The sequence below is a fragment of the Phyllostomus discolor genome, chromosome 4, assembly GCF_004126475.2.
Source record: "Phyllostomus discolor isolate MPI-MPIP mPhyDis1 chromosome 4, mPhyDis1.pri.v3, whole genome shotgun sequence".
Lineage (NCBI taxonomy): Eukaryota > Metazoa > Chordata > Mammalia > Chiroptera > Phyllostomidae > Phyllostomus > Phyllostomus discolor.
This window is the reverse complement of record NC_040906.2, coordinates 49437094-49453373: the sequence shown is the minus strand read 5'-3', so window position 1 is coordinate 49453373 and position 16280 is coordinate 49437094. Positions and strand designations below refer to the sequence as shown.

General features: G+C 40.0%; 1 protein-coding gene and 1 pseudogene across 1 annotated transcript in view; one reads left to right on the top strand and one right to left on the bottom strand.

Moving 5' to 3' along the window:
• OLA1 (Obg like ATPase 1) overlaps window positions 1-16280 on the bottom strand; it is a 160468-nt gene that overhangs the window by 56621 nt on the left and 87567 nt on the right.
• On the top strand, window positions 8467-9487 carry LOC114493961 (annotated as a pseudogene).

The window sequence follows — 16280 nt, the reverse complement described above, 5'->3', positions numbered from 1 at the left end:
GGTAAATAAAAATCCAAATTGGAGATTCAACTAATAAGGCAGAAGATAATTGGGGGTTTGGAGGTCAAACTTGAGAAGGGCTTATACTGAAATAAAACACATACCCAGTGTAACATTCATAAGTTACCTATAACTTGAAAAAGTATCATGAAATGAACACATGCCTGTAACTACAACCCTGATAATGTGTAGAATATTATTAGCAATGTAGTTACAATGTTCCACTCCTCTCCAGAGATAATCACCATCCTGGCTTCTTTGTATCACAAATTAATCCACTATTGGAATTTATAGACAAGGAATCATATAGTAGCATTACTTTATGTCCAGCTTCTTTGTTCAAAATTGTGAAATTTATCCATGTTGTTAGATGTATTAGTAATTTGTTTTTTCTTTGCCATGTAATATTCCACTGAAGGAATATTCCACAATTTATTTATTCTTTAAAGCTATTTATGCTATTGAATTTATTATGAATAAAGTTGCTATATAAAATTCTTATACATGTATTTTGGTAAATTTATATATGCATTTCTCTTGAGTATATGCCTAAGATTAGAACTGCTCGAGCATAAGTCATACATTTATCCAAACTTAGTATATATACTAATCAGTTTTCAAAAGCAGATATACCAATTCACATTCCCATCAACACTGCCTGAGAATTTCACTCACTTCACATTCCTTCCAAAACTCGCCATTGTCCGTCTTCTTAATTTATGGTATGTGGTATCTCACTCTAGTCTGAATATATACTTTTCTAATGATGAATGAAGCATTTCCTTTTTCATGAAGTACTTGTTCAAGTCTTTTGCCATCCAATTTTTAAATCTCTTCCTTTATGACTACTGCTTTTTGTGTCCTATTTTAAAAATACTTATCTATTCCCAGGTCATGAACATATTCTATGTTGTATATTATAGATGTTTTATTTTGTAAGAGTTTCACTTTTTAGTCTATGTAAACTTTACTTTTTGGGTATACTGTGATTATATCTTTTGGGGGCCTGGGGAGGCAATAATCTTATCTTCCAAGTTGTTCCTTCTATTGCTTTCAAGACCCTTTCCCAGCTCTCGGAATAGGGGTTACAAATCACATTCCTTATCCTGCAGAATTTGGTCCTAGCTGTTGCCTTTGACTCCCTGACCTCCAGAACCAGGATCATATCTTACTGTCCCATCTGTGGGACTCATTCTGCCAAAGTTGGACCTGAAGAATTGGTGTACAGGAAGAAGGGGTTTTTTTAAGATTAAAAAAGCTATCTTTATAAACAAATAGGACTTCATCAAAATATAAGGCTTCTGCATGGCTAAAGAAAACATTAACAAAATGAAAAGGGAACCAACTGTATGGGAAAATATATTTACCAATGATATCTCAGACAAGGGTTTGATCTCAAAAATATATAAAGGGCTCACACAACTCTACACCAGGAAAACAAACAATACAATTTAAAAAACGGGCAAAAGACCTGAACAGACACTTCTCCAAGGAGGACATACAGAGGGCCCAGAGACATATGAAAGGATGTTCAGCATCATTAGCCATCAGAGAGATGCAAATTAAAACCACAATGAGATACCACTTCACACTGGTCAGAATGGCCATCATAAACAAATCAACAAACAATTTAAGTGCTGGCAGGGTTGTGGAGAAAAGGGAAACCTAGTGCACTATTGGTGAGAATGCAAACTGGTGCAGCCTGTGGGGAAAACAGTATAGAATTTCCTCAAGAAACTAAAAATGGAATTTCCTTTTGACCCAACATTTTCACTCTTGGGTTTACCCTAAGAATCCTGAATCACTAATTCAAAAGAACCAATGCATCCCCATGTTCATAGCACCACAATTTACAATAGCCAAGTGCTGGAAGCAGCCTAGGTGCCCATTGTTAAACGAGTGGATCAATAAGCTATGGTACATTTACACAATGGAATACTATGCAGCAGAAAGAAAGGAGGAGCTGCTACGCTTCGCAACAACATGGATGGAACTGAAAAGTATTATGCTAAGTGAAGTAAGCCAAGTGGTGAAAGACAAATACCATATGATTTCACCTACAAGTAGAACCTAATTAACAAAACAAACTGGCAAGCAAAATATAACCAGAGACATTGAAATTATAGCCAGAGACATTGGCGACAAACTGACAGTAACTAGAGAGGAGGGGAGAGGGGAATAACATGGGAAAGAAGGGAAAGGTCCATAAATGAACATGAATGAGGGACCCATGGACAGAGCCAGGTCGGTGGTACTGAGGGTGGGAGGTGGGTGTGGGCGGGGTGGGGGGGAATGGTGGTGTGAAAATTGAGACAACTATATTTGAACATCAATGAAAAAATTAAAAAATAAAAATAAAAAAGCTATCTCTATATATTTGATGAAAATAAGCTAGTTTGAGAGTATAAGTTGTCTACACAAGAAAGAAGGGATTATTGGTAATCAAAACAACTTTGTAAACAGAATAAAAACAACTGAACTGAATACTTTAAAAGGGTGAACTTTGTGATATGTGAATTTATCTCAATAAAGTCACTTAAAAAACAACAAACAATGAAAAAAGAGGGAATGACTAATAGTGCAAGGTTTTTCTGAAAAGTTAGGAAGTGATAATATCCAAAGAACTGGAATAACTAGCCACAGATAAGTGGAGTGAATATGCTTTGGCTAGTGGAGAACAAAGGATTCCTGTCTGATGGCTTTTATTTTGATCTTTGAAGTAGGAGGCAAGGTCACGTGCTGAGGGCCCGGGTGGATGAAAGCAGGGAGTGGGCATATAAAAGAGGTTTGAAGAAATAGAGGAGCAGTTCTGACAGAGAGTAGGAAGGCATATAGGAAAGCTGGACATAGCTGATGGTCCTCTAAAGGTGAATAATATTGAGTTTATGGAGATATTAACATCCTATTTTTAATTTTCTTCATCTGTGTTTGGTTGGCTATAGGCAAAGAGAAAGTGGACAAGTGGGAATATCCAGGAAAGTATGCCTACAGCATATGCACTGTAACATCAGTTCTTATGAGTTCATTCCCCTTAGGACATATATAAACTAGTCTGGCCTGAAATGAGCCTACTTCTCGTGACCTTTGCCCCAAACACAATACATTCTTTTGTGTTATCCTGGAAGTCTTAAACAGTTTTGCACTTCATAAATACTGTCCTCAAATAACAGTGAGCATTGAGGACCTATAATGTGCTGATACTCATAACATTTTACAACATATACTCAACACATTATTCAACATGATGCTTTACTCCCAGTACTCCATTAAGGGACTCTAACTCAGTCCAAGCAGTCTCCTGGCCAAAACTGGTGGGCACTTGACCTATGAAGTGGTCTCATTAAAAAAGCAAACAGACAAACAAAAGCAAAAACAAAAAACTCTGCCAAAACGGGAATTGAGGCAATTAGATGCTTATTCTAGAAACTGGAATTAGAAAAGGTCAAGATAATAGAACTGGAAACTTAAATTGTAAGGCTACACTAAAAGAACTCAAGATAGAGTAAATTACATGAAATGATAAGCCAACTGTAAGTATGCAGAAATTATGAAGAAGCAGAAATCAGGAACAAAAGCAATATATAAAATAGCAGATGAAGTCTAATGGCAGCAGAACAAAAAATAAGTAGAATTCTAGTGAAGGAGATATGAAGAATATCTGAGTTACATGAATGACAGAGCACCACCGCACAACGCTATCCTGGAACAATTTACAATTCAACTCCAAAGGCCTGACTATACTACACTTCCTGCTCTTGAATATTTTTGGATTTCATTTCCCTTCTTGCCTTGTATTTTAAAAATAAAAATCCATTTCTTGATATAGCTTAAGTTGAGTCTCTATCCCTCATAACAAAACAAAACAAAACACCACAAATCCAATTACAAAATATAGTAACTTGGGAGAGCCAAGATGGTGGGAGTAGGTGGAAGCTACTTACCTCCTCCCAGGACCAAACTGAAGTTATAACTGAAATACAGAACAATCACACTGAAAAAAACAACTAAAGACTAGCTAGAGAGAAGCCTTATAACCAAGGATTTATAGAAGCCATATTGACACCAGTAGGAATGGCAGAGATGCTAAAAGAGCTGCCCCCACTCCTACAGGAAGCGGCCGAGGTTCCAGAGGGATATCTCAGCTGTGGGGGTTCCCCCTGGGAAGTGTGGGGTCTAAATCCCAAGTTGGGCTCTCTAGCCATGAGCACCAGAGCCAGGAAGAGGTGCCCATCTAACATCTATCTGATCATGAAAAGCAGAGGGGCTTACTGTCTGATAGAGAGAGAAAGGAGTCTGCTAGAGACACAGGCACCTCTTAAAAGGCCAATGGATAAAATTTAGCTTGCAGCCACTCACCCTGGGCTCCAGTAGAAAGAGGCAGAGTGGACGAGAGTTGTATGAGGAAAGTCAGGTTTATGGCTCTGGGGAGAGCTGAAGGGACAGCTACCAGGATCCCTGTGCTTTCATTCTCCCATACTATACAGACACCATCCTTCTTGGGTGGAGCACTCACCTCCATATGACACCCTGGGGGAAAGCAAGAACCCCACCCTCTGGACTCCCTCTTGCCCACCCTGTGGAGCTTATGCCCAGCTGAGAAGTCAGCTGCCTTGGCGAGAGTATAAACGTCTGGGCAGACTCAGGGGTATCAGTGACTGAGCTTTGTGGCTTTGGCACAGGGGCCATTTACTCCACTTCCCAGTGAACCTGACTGGCGCTTTCCCACCATGGGAGATCCACTAGAACCACCCTTTAGGCTTCAAGCCACAACTCCAGACTCCAGCTTCAGCGGCTGCACCTGCTTGACTCCTAGTGGCTCCACCCTACTGCAGTAAGGGCAAAATCCAAACAGACTGAAGTGTGTGGCTCTAGAGTGGGGGACATGCCCCCCACATCCCCAAAGCCTGACCAGCACCTCCCCCTCATGGGAGATCCACTAGCCCCATCCTCCCAACACCTGGCTGCCCCACCCTGGTGTGCTCTGTCTCTGCCCAGCAAAATCTGGGACAGACTGAACTGTGTAGCTCTAGAATAGGGGCCATTTTTCTCTCGTATGCCCAAACAAGGCAGACCCCTTCCCTAACATGGCCAAATCTTGGTCTGTTTGGGTGTGACAAAATCTGCTGGCCTCAGCATGACAATTCCCTGAGACCTGCCACAACACAAAGGTTTGTGAGCACCCAGAAGATGGCAGCTAGACTTGATGTACCTGGGGACATTTGCTGAGTTGAGTGGCCTCAGACCCAGTACTGGCACAAAGTTTGAACCTGTATCAATATGGTAAACATAATTTGCCCCTACCTGGTGACTCACTGTGAACCTATCTCATGCAGCTTGAGTACATCCAGAAGCTCTTTTATGCCTGAGGCTAACAGACAACTAGCAGGAAGCTGGTGTGTAGAGGTAGGCGAAGGAGGATCTCAGGTGCCTTTGAACTTTTGCTGACCTATCCTTGGGCCCAGTGCTAGTGAAAGCTGGCCTTGGGGTGCAGTTTGGTCCTTCCTGTGCATACCTACACCAGCAGAGGCAGCTACAAAAGGTGAATTCCTTTGTAGTCCCAAATAGGTTGCCCAGGGCCAGTCACAGGCAGCATCTGGTATTGGTCTGTACCCGAGTTCCTCCAAAGAGGCTCAGAACCAACACACCCAGTGGCCAGCTTCAGACAACACCATAGCAGGACCTAATAAGCTTCACCAGCAGCATATCTAAAGGGAAATCTTGGCCTGCACCAAACTCAGCTGAGGTGAATTCCAATTCATGTGGTTAGCACCCACACGGCAGCTCACACACTGTGGATGGGGTTGAGTCTCACAGTAAGCCAGCCTGAGGATGAATTCCATGCATGAACAGGCCAACAGAAATTACTCAGTTACAACAGGAGGATGCACATACCCCAGAGGACATTCCTGAAGCACCCAGCTTAGGTGATCAAGGAGACTGCACCACTGGATCCTACAGAGCACCTACTATATTTGGCCACACTATCAAGACAGAGAATCACAGCAGCTCTACCTAATACATAGAAACAAAAAACAGAGAAGCAGCCAAAATGGGGAGACAAAGAAAGAGGCCCCAGATGAAATAACAGGAGAAATCTCCAGAAAAAGAGCTAAATGAAATGGAGGCAAATAATTTATAAGACATACAGTTCAAAGTAATGGTTAGGGACTTGCGGTAAACATGGCGACATAGGTAAATACAGTTCAACTCCTTGCACAACCACATCTACATTACAACTAAACTACAGAACAACCATCACTCAGAACTGGCAGAAATAGAGTTGAATGGAAGCCTCACAAATATGGAATTAAAGAAACCATATCCATCCAGACTGGTAGGAGGGGTGGACATGCAGAATGAGCTTGTCTCACCTCCACACGTGGTAGATAAAAACTTGGGAGGGATATCGCAGGAGTGAAGAACACCAGCCCCACTATAGGCCTCCCAGCCCAGGGTTCCAGTTCCAGGAAGATAAGCTCCCATAACTTCTGGCTGCATAGCCAGTGAGGAATGACTTTCAGAAGAATTTCTGAAGAAGAATTTCCTCCAGAAGAATTTCTGAAGTCCCAAACAGTTCCTCTTAAAGAACCCACACATAAACTGACTCAGACTCACTCCCTCTGAGCTCCAGCACAGAGGTAGCATCTTGAAAGGCACCAGTGCCATACATTGAGGAAATGAAGTATCTCATATCAAAGAAAGAGCTAGGGAACAGCTTTTCTCCTAGACAGAAAGGTGGGCTGAGGCCAGCCATTGTCCCTTTTATGAACCTTTGCCCACAGAGCCACAGACACAGCAGGTGGGTGCCATATCTGAGACCCCATCCACCTGGCTAATACTGTTTGCCCTGCCCTGGAGATCCCCTGTGACTCCATCCCACCCAAGATGTTAACAGACTTTTACATATGAACAGCTGGCCTTGGATCATGCTTCACAATTCACTTTTAGTGTTTAGTATTTAGTATTTAATATTGCTCAAGCAATACTATGGTTTGCTTGATAGTACCTCTTGCGGAGTGGCCCCAGGCCTGGTACTAGCAGCAGCCAGCCCAGATTCACAATTTGGTTTTGCCTGGGAATCTCCAAGCCCAGCACAAGTAGCAACCATTTTATTACTTTATAGACCAGGCAGGGTGACACCAGGAAAACACAGGTGGGGACTTACACTGGCTTGCACCATCAGGGAAATTGCAGAGCCTGCTCTTCCAAGTGGACAGCTACAGACTATATCAGAGCACTACCACCTTGGCCCCCCCCCCCCCCCCCCCCGCACACAGCTGATCCTCCATGGAAGGTGGAGGTTGGTGGTCAGTGTCTCAGCCAGTCCTTGCAGTTGACCGGCCTGGGTAAAGCCCTCCCACTCACCTGCCAACAGCAATTGAGGCTCAACTACAAGAGGGTGAACTCAGCATACAACAGGTACACCTGTGCCATTGGACCCTACAGGACACCTACTATATTAGGCCATGCTACCAAAACAGGGAGTCATAGCAGCTCTACCTAATAGAAACAAACACAGGAAGGCCACAGGCAGGCTGCTAAAATGAGGAGACAAAGAAACATTGCCCAAATGAAAGAACAGATCAGAACTCCAGAAAAAGAACTAAACAAGATGGAGATAAAGCAATCAATCGGATGCAGTGTTCAAAACACTGATTATAAGGATGCTCAAGGAACTTAATAAGGACCTCAACAGCATAAAACAGATCCAGCCAGAAACAAAGAATTCACTAACTGAAATAGAGAACAATTACAGGAAAACAACAGTAGAGTGGATGAAGCTGAAAATCAAATCAACGATTTGGAACAGAAGGAAACAAAAAACAATGAATCAGAACAACAAGAAGAGAAAAGAATGAAAAAAAAAAAGGATAGTATAAGTAGCCTCTGGGACAACTTCAAGTGTTCAAACATTCACATATAGGAATGCCAGAGGAGAAGAGAAATAGCAAGAAGTTGGAAATCTATTTGAAATATGAGTGAAAGAAAACTTCCCTGATTTGGTGAAGGAAATAGAAATGCAATTTCAGGAAGCTCAGAGTCCCAAAAAGATGGATGCCAACAGACCCACTCCAAGACACATGATAATTAGAATGCCAAAGGTTAAAAATAAAGAGAGACTCTTAAAAGCAGCAAGAGAAAGCACTTAGTTACCTACAAGGGAGAACCCGTAAAATTGTCAACTGATTTCTCAAAAGAAACTTCGCAGGCCTAGAAGGGATTGGCCAGAAATATTCAAAGCCATAAAAAGTAGGGACCTACTGCCAAGACTGCTCTACCCAGCAAAGCAATCATTTAGAATCACTGGCAAATAAATGTGTTTCAGACAAGAAAAAACTAAAGGAGTTCATCATTACCAAACCATTATTCTATGAAATGCTAAAGGGACTTATTTAAGGAAAAAAAGATGAGGCTCTCTGCTCCTCCTGTTTGTGTCTTCCTACACAATGCCAGTTTCAACCCTGAGACACGATAGTGAAGATCGGAGTGCACGAATTTGGCCATATTGTGTGCCTGGTCACCAGGGCTGCCTTTTACTCTAGCAAAGTGGATGTTGTCACCATCAATGACCCTTTCATTGACCTCAACTACATGGTCTACATGTTCCAGTATGGTTCTACTCATGGCAAGTTCAAAGGCACAGTCAAGGCTGAGAAGGGAAGCTTGTCATCAATGGAAAGTCCATCTCCATCTTCCAGGAGTAAGATCCCACCAACATCAAATAGGGTGATGGTGGAGCTGAATATGTTGTGGAGTCCACTGGTGTCTTCACCACCATGGAGAAGGCTGGGGCTCACTTGAAGGGTAGAGCCAAGGGGGTCACCATCTCTGCCTCTTTTGCAGATGCCCCCATGTTTGTGATGGGTGTGAACTATGACAAGTATGACAACTCCATGAAGATTGTCAGCAATGCCTCCTGTACTACCAACTGCTTGGCCCCCTGGCCAAGGTCATCCATGACAACTTTGGCATTGTGGAGGGACTCGTGACCACAGTTCACGCCATCACTGCCACCCAGAAGACCGTGGATGGGCCCTCTGGCAAGCTGTGGTGTGATGGCCAAGGGGCTGCCCAGAACATCATCCCTGCTTCCACTGGCACTGCCAAGGCTGTGGACAAGGTCATCCCTGAGGTAAACAGGAAGCTCACTGGCATGGCCTTCCGTGTCCCCACCCCCAATGTGTCGGATGTGGATCTGATCTGCCACTTGGAGAAAGCTGCCAAATATGATGATATCAAGAAGGTAGTGAAGCAGCCATCAGAGGGCCCCCTCAAGGGCATCCTGGGCTATACCAAGGACCAGGTTGTCTCCTCTCAACTTTAATAGTGACACCCACTCCTCCACCTTTGATGATGGGACTGGCACTGCCCTCAATGACCACTTTGTCACGCTCACTTCCTGGTATGACAATGACTTAGCTACAGCAACAGGGTAGTGGACCTTGTGGTTCACATGGCCTCTACGGAGTAAGAGGCCCCGGGACCACCAGCCCTAGTGACAGGAAGAGAGACCCTCAGCTGCTGGGGAGTCCTTGCCCTGAATTGATCCCTCAACACACCGAGAATCTCCTGACCTCCAGTTTCTATCCTAGACCCCCCCAAAGAGGGGAGGGGCTTATGGAGCCCTGCCTTGTCATGCACCATCAGTAAAGTTCACTGCACTAGTCAAAAAAAAAGAGATAAAAACTATGAACAATAAAACGGCAATGAATACATATCTATCAACAATTGGTATTGATGGTTGTCAGATAGGAGGAGTATTTGGGGTAATGGGTGAAGAGGTGTGGCAATTAAGAAGTATAAATGGGTAGGTACAGAATAGCCATGGGGATATAATGTACAGTACAGGAAATGGAAGAGCCAAAGAACTTATTTGTATGACCCATTGACATGAACAATCGTGTAGGGATTGCCTGAGAAAGTAGGAGGTGCTGGGTAGAAGGGGGCTAAGAGGAAAAATTGGGATAATTGTAATAGCATAATGAATAAAATATAATTTAAAAAAAGCAGTGGTTATAAAAATGCTCAACAGAATAAAAAGACATAAAAATCATAAAAAAAGGAATAGTTAGAAATGAAGAACACTTGCCCTGGCTATTGTGGCTCAGTGGATTGAGCACTGGCTTATGAACCAAAGGACTGTCAGTTCGACTCCCAGTCAGGGCACATGCCTGGGTTGAGGGCCAGGTCCCCAGGAAGTGCACATAAGAGGCAATCCCTCTGATGTGTTTGTGTGTCTCTTTCTCCCTCCCTTTCTCTCTGTTTAAAAATAAATAAATAACGTCTTAGAAAGGAAGAAAGGAAGAAAGAAAGGAAGAAAGGAAGAAAGAAAGACTACAATGTCTGAAATGAAGACTAACCTGGAAGGAATAAACAATAGATTGGATGAAGCAGGGGAAAGAATCAGTGATTTGGAAAACAATGTAAAAGAAACACCCAATCAGAGGAGCAAAAAGAAAAAAGAATTTAAAAAAAACCAAGATAATTTAAAGAACCTTTGGGACACCATAGAGCATAACAACATCCACATCACAGGGATACCAGAAAGAGAAAAGAGAGAGGAAGAGACCAAGAACCTATTTAAAGAAATAATGGACAAAAATCCCCTAACCTGGGAAGGAAAAAGACACCTAAGTCTAGGAAACAGAGTTCCAAACAAGATGAACCCAAGAGGCCCACACAAAGACACGTCATAATTAAAAGAGCAAAGGTTAAAGACAAAGAGAGAATCTTCAAAGCTGCAAGTGACAGTTAGCTACAAGGTAGTTTCCATAAGGCTGATATCTCAATAGAAGTAGTTCAGACCAGAAGGGATTGGCATGAAATATTCAAAGTGAGGGAAAGCAAGGGCCTACAACCAAGATTACTTTACACAGCAAGGTTATCATTTAAAATTGAAGGAGAGATAAAAAGCTTCCCAGACAAGAAAACACTAAAGGAGTTTGTTACTACTAAACCAGTCTTACAGGAAATGTTAAAGGGCTTTCTAGAAGAAGGAGGAGGAGGAGAAGGGGTAGGAGAAAAACAGAGGAACATAGGTAAAAGAATAAAATGACAAATAAGTATCTATCAATAATCACTTTAAATATAATTGGCTTAAATGCTCAATCAAAAGACATAGGGTAGTTGAATGGATAAGAAACCAAGACCCATATATATGCTGTCTAGAAAAGACCCACCTCAGAATGAAAAATACACACAGACTAAAAGGGATAGAAAATTTTTTTAAAAGCTGGGGTAGTAATACTTACACCTCACAAAATAGACCTAAAAAAGGCTATAGTAAAAGACAAAGAAGGACACTACATAATGATAAATGGAGCAATACAACAAGAGGGATATAACCCTTTTAAACATTTATGCACCCAACATAAGAGCACCTAAATATGTAAAGCAAATCCTGATGGACATCAAGGGAGAGATTCACAGTAATACATTCAGAGTAGGGATTTTTTAACACTCTATTGACATTAATGGATAGATCTTCCAGGCAGAAAGTCAACAAGGAAACAGTGGCCTTAAATGGCACACTAGGTCAGATGGATTTAATTGATATCTTCAGATAATTTCACCCCAAAGCAGCAGAATATACATTCTTTTCAAGTGCACTTGGAACATTTCCTAGGATAGATCACATGTCTCAATAAATTTAAGAAGATTGAAATCATATCAACCATCTTCTTTGACCATAATGGTATAAAACTAGATATCAGCCCTGGCTGGTGTGGCTCGGTGGATTGAGTGCTGGCCTGAGAACCAAAAGGTCGCCTGTTCAATTCCCAGTCAGGGTACATGCCCGTGTTGTGGGCCAGATCCCCAACTGGTGGCATGCGAGAGGCAACCATGGGATGTATCTCTCACACATCAATGTTTCCCTCCCTCTATTTCTCCCTCCCTTTCCCTCTCACTAAGAATAAATAAATAAAGTCTTAAAAAAATAATAACTAGATATCAAGCACAAGAAAAAGAACTGAAAAACACAAGAAGACATGGAAACTAAATAACATGTTACTAAACAGTTATTGGGTTAACAATGAGATCAAGGAAGAAATCAAAAGATAGCTCGAAAAAAATAAAAATGAGAACACAACAACCCAAAAGCTATGGAACACAGAGAAAGTAGTCTTAAGAGGGAAATTCATAGCATAAACAAACAAAACCTCAAATAACCAATCTAACTTTACACATAAAGGAACTTGAAACAAACAAACAAGCAAACAAACAAACAAAGCCTAAAGTGAATTGAAGGAGGAAATAATAAAGATCAGAACAGAAATAGAGTCTTAAAAAAAATACAAAAGATCAATGAATCCAAGAGCTGCTTTTTTAGAAAAGATAAACAAGATGGACAAATCTGTAACCAGATTCATCTAGAAAAATAGAGGACCCAAATAAATAAAATCAGAAATGAAAGAGAAATAACAACTGATATCAAGGCGTTTTAAGGAAATATTATGAACAAGTAAGTACCAACGAATTGAACAATCTGGAAGAAATGGATAAATTCCTAGAAGCATACAATCTTCAAAAACTGAATCACAAAGAATCAGAGAAACTGAATAGACATATTAAAACTACTGAAATTGAAGTAGTAATCAAAATACTCCCACCAAATAAGAGTATTAGACAGGATGACTTCACAGGTGAATTTTACCAAACATTCAAAGAACTAAGACCTCTCCTTCTCAAACTATTTCAAAAAATGCAAGAGGAGGGAAGACTCCCAAGCTCATTTTATAAGGCTAGCATTATCTTAATTCCAGACCAGATAAAGACACTGCAAAGAAAGAAAATTATAGGCCAATATCCCTCATGAACACAGATGCTAAAATCCTCAACAAAACAGTATGAGCAAACTGGATCCAGCAATATATATGTGGAATCTAACAAACAAAATTAGCTCACAGGCAAAACAAAGACAGGCCCAGAGACAGAAGGCAGGTTGACAGCTGTCAGAGGTAGGGGGTTAGGAGACAGGGTAAGGGTAGTAGTGGAGGGTTTGAGCAAGAAAGGAAAAAGAGAAAAATCTCATTGACACAGATAACAGTGTACTGATATGGGGGTAGGGAGGTGTGGGGGAAGTGGACGAGGGTATGGGGGGATAAATGATGGTGAAAGGAGACTTGACTTGGGGTGGTGAACACAAAATACAGTGTTTAAATGATGTGTTGTGGAATTATACACCTGAAAATTGTATGATTTTGTTAACCAGCGTTACCCAATAAATTCAATAAAAAGGAAAAAAATAACAACTCTCGGAGATTCAATGACTCATTATTTACCTTTAGTAGATCACACCTATTTGTTCGCACAATGTATTATCAAGTAAGAAATGAAATGTTTCCCCTAACACCTTAAAGAATATGATGATTTGCTTAAAGTTATCATTATCAACTGGAAAGTAAAATATCTTATGCAGTGTTACGATGACCATCAGATTAATCCTGGTTACACTCTCATGCTTCTCATTCCTGTTCAAGAAAAAGGATACACTCCTTCTATCCTTTCAAGTGGCCTAAGAACATTATTGCCAAAATTTCCTCATTAATGCTGAGAATAATTACTACGATAACCATTTCTCCAGGACTTATGAAGTAATCCCACCTTTAACAGTTTGACTCCTACAGTGGTATTGCTGCATCAAATTAAGCAACTTGTCATTTTTATTTTGAAAATTTTATAACCCATTCCTAGTTTGGGGTACTGTGTATTAAGTAGACTCAAATAATGAACTACAATAAATTTTAATCACACTCCTGGTGCATGCATTTTTAAATGGTCTGCTACATTTAATAGTTTTAACTTTGGGGTTCATTTCCCTAAGTTTATTTTTATAAAAGAATAAAATCAAAGTAGAAAAAACACTTAAGGGGAAAGCATTCATAACTCTACCCCCCCCAAGTCACTATTATTGCTTAATATTTCCTCTAGATTATTTTCAATAGATTTCTTCAAAAGTGCTGAAACCACGATGTACATGTGGTTATACACAATGTACAACAATGTTCATAACTGTACTATTCACAATAGCCAAAATGTAGAAATAACCCAAATGTCCACAAAATGTGGTGTGTACATATATCATTCAGCCTTAAAAAAGAATGAAATACTGATACATGCTATAACATGGACAAACCTTGAAAACATTATGCTAAGTGAAATAAGCCAGATATAACAAAAAACAAAAATTGTGTGATTCCACTTATATGAGGTTCCTAGAACAGGCAAATTCATAGGCAAAAAAAAAAAAGTAGAAATAGGGATTACCAGGACTGGGAGGAGGAGAAAATGGGGAGGTGTTATTTAAAGGATACAAAGTTTCAGTTTGGAAATGAATAGTGGTGATGGTTATAAAACACTGTGAATGTACTTAATGCCACTAAATTGTATACTTGAAAAGATTACCAGTTCAATTCCCAGTCAGGGCACATGCCTGGGTTGCCAGCCAGGTCCCCAGTAGGGGGTGCATGAGAGGCAATCACACACTGATGTTTCTCTCCTTCTCTCCCTTCCTTCCCCTCTGTCTAAAAATAAATAAATAAAATCTTTAAAAAAAGGTTAAAGTGATAAACTTTATATTACATATAGTCTGCCCAATAAAAAGTTTTTTTAAAGAGGAAATTTCTGCTTTAGGCTATGTCTTAAATGATAACTTAAGAAACAGGGATGAAGGAGCAACAAAAGGGTAGAGTTCAAGTAAATGAACTCATGTGAAACCAAAAAGTTTAGCTCACTGCCAGGGGAGTTGAGAAAATGTAAGTCAGGGAAGGCCAAATTAGAGAGAAATTTGTGAGCATGGACTCTGTGTTGGCAGTATCTTATAGAAAGATGGTGAGTGTTTTAATAAAGGGAATAACATAATTAGGTCTGCATTTTATATTTGTGGAAAACGAGCAATAATGGAGGCAAAGAAATAAGTTAAACTTTAAAAATAACTTAAGCATAAATGAGGCCCAAACTAAAGAATTTATGAAAATGAGGAAGGAAAAGATATAGGGAATATTTGTGAGATAAAATCAATAGGGTAGGGTGTAGGTGGTCAAGTAGAGAGAGGAGTCAAAGATACTGGTTTTCAGTTCAGGTAATTTGGCCCCATTAACTAAGTTAGAGACTATGAGGACAGAGAGAATATGCGGGGGGTGGTGTGCGGGAAGATGAATAACTGCAGTTCATTCTCAGCAAGTACTTTTTAGTATCTTGTTCTTTTAGACATGATCTTTTTAAGTCATGTAAAAATAGTTCCGGAAGAATACATAAGAATTTAAAGAGCAGATATGGGGAAATAGGGAGGCAAAGTGAAGAGAATTATGTTTTTATAGTATACTCTTTTGAACCTTTTGTTTTTTATTGAAAAATATATCATTACATATTCAAATATTTTAATGATTTTTTAAAATTATGTAAAAATCAACTTTAAAGGCTGCCCTAAAAGAATGAGAAGAAATCTGCTAATAGCTCTATGTTTTGGGAGACCCTAATTATTAACTTACAGATATTGAAAAAAAAGACTCATTAATTACAATTTCTGGTTGCTTTCTTAAGTTTTTTCATTAAATAACTTAATTCTATGAATAATTTTTAAATATGATGATTTCCAAATAATTAAGCAATACAAAATAAATTGTTCTTTAAAGAGTTCTACGTTCATTTTCCAAATTTTGTCTTTGCACATGAAATGTTTACACTGTTACATAGATTTAAAAACAAACTTGATCTTAAGCTTTGGTGTTATTGTTATGGTTTGAACTGTGTCCTCCAAAAAGACACAGTAAAGCCCTAACCCCATTACTCAGAGTATGACCTTGTTTGAGAAAAGGTTAAGATGAGGCTATATTGCAGTAGGAAAGATCTTAGTCCAATTATGACTGGTGTCCTTAGAACAGGAAGATGTGAACAGAGATACAGAGGGAAGATGGGTATGTGAAGATGGAGGCAGAGACTGGAGTTATACTGCCAGAGACCAACAAACACCTGTGTTACCAGAAGCTTAAGAGTCAAGAAAAGAGTCTCTCCAAGAGGCTCCAGAGAGAATATGTCCCTGCCAACACATTGATGTCAGACTTCTAGCCTTTGGAACAGTGAAAGAATACACTTCTATTGTTCTAAGCCATCCAGTTTGTGGTACTTGTTATGGCAGTCCTAGGTAACTAATACACTTGGCTAATTAATACCAATAGGAAATGTTTACTCCCCTCTTTCCTTCTTTAGTTGTCTCAGTTTTATCACAGACTGCAAGACCCACTATAAAAGGTCTTTATGTCTGAATTTATCAAACTTAC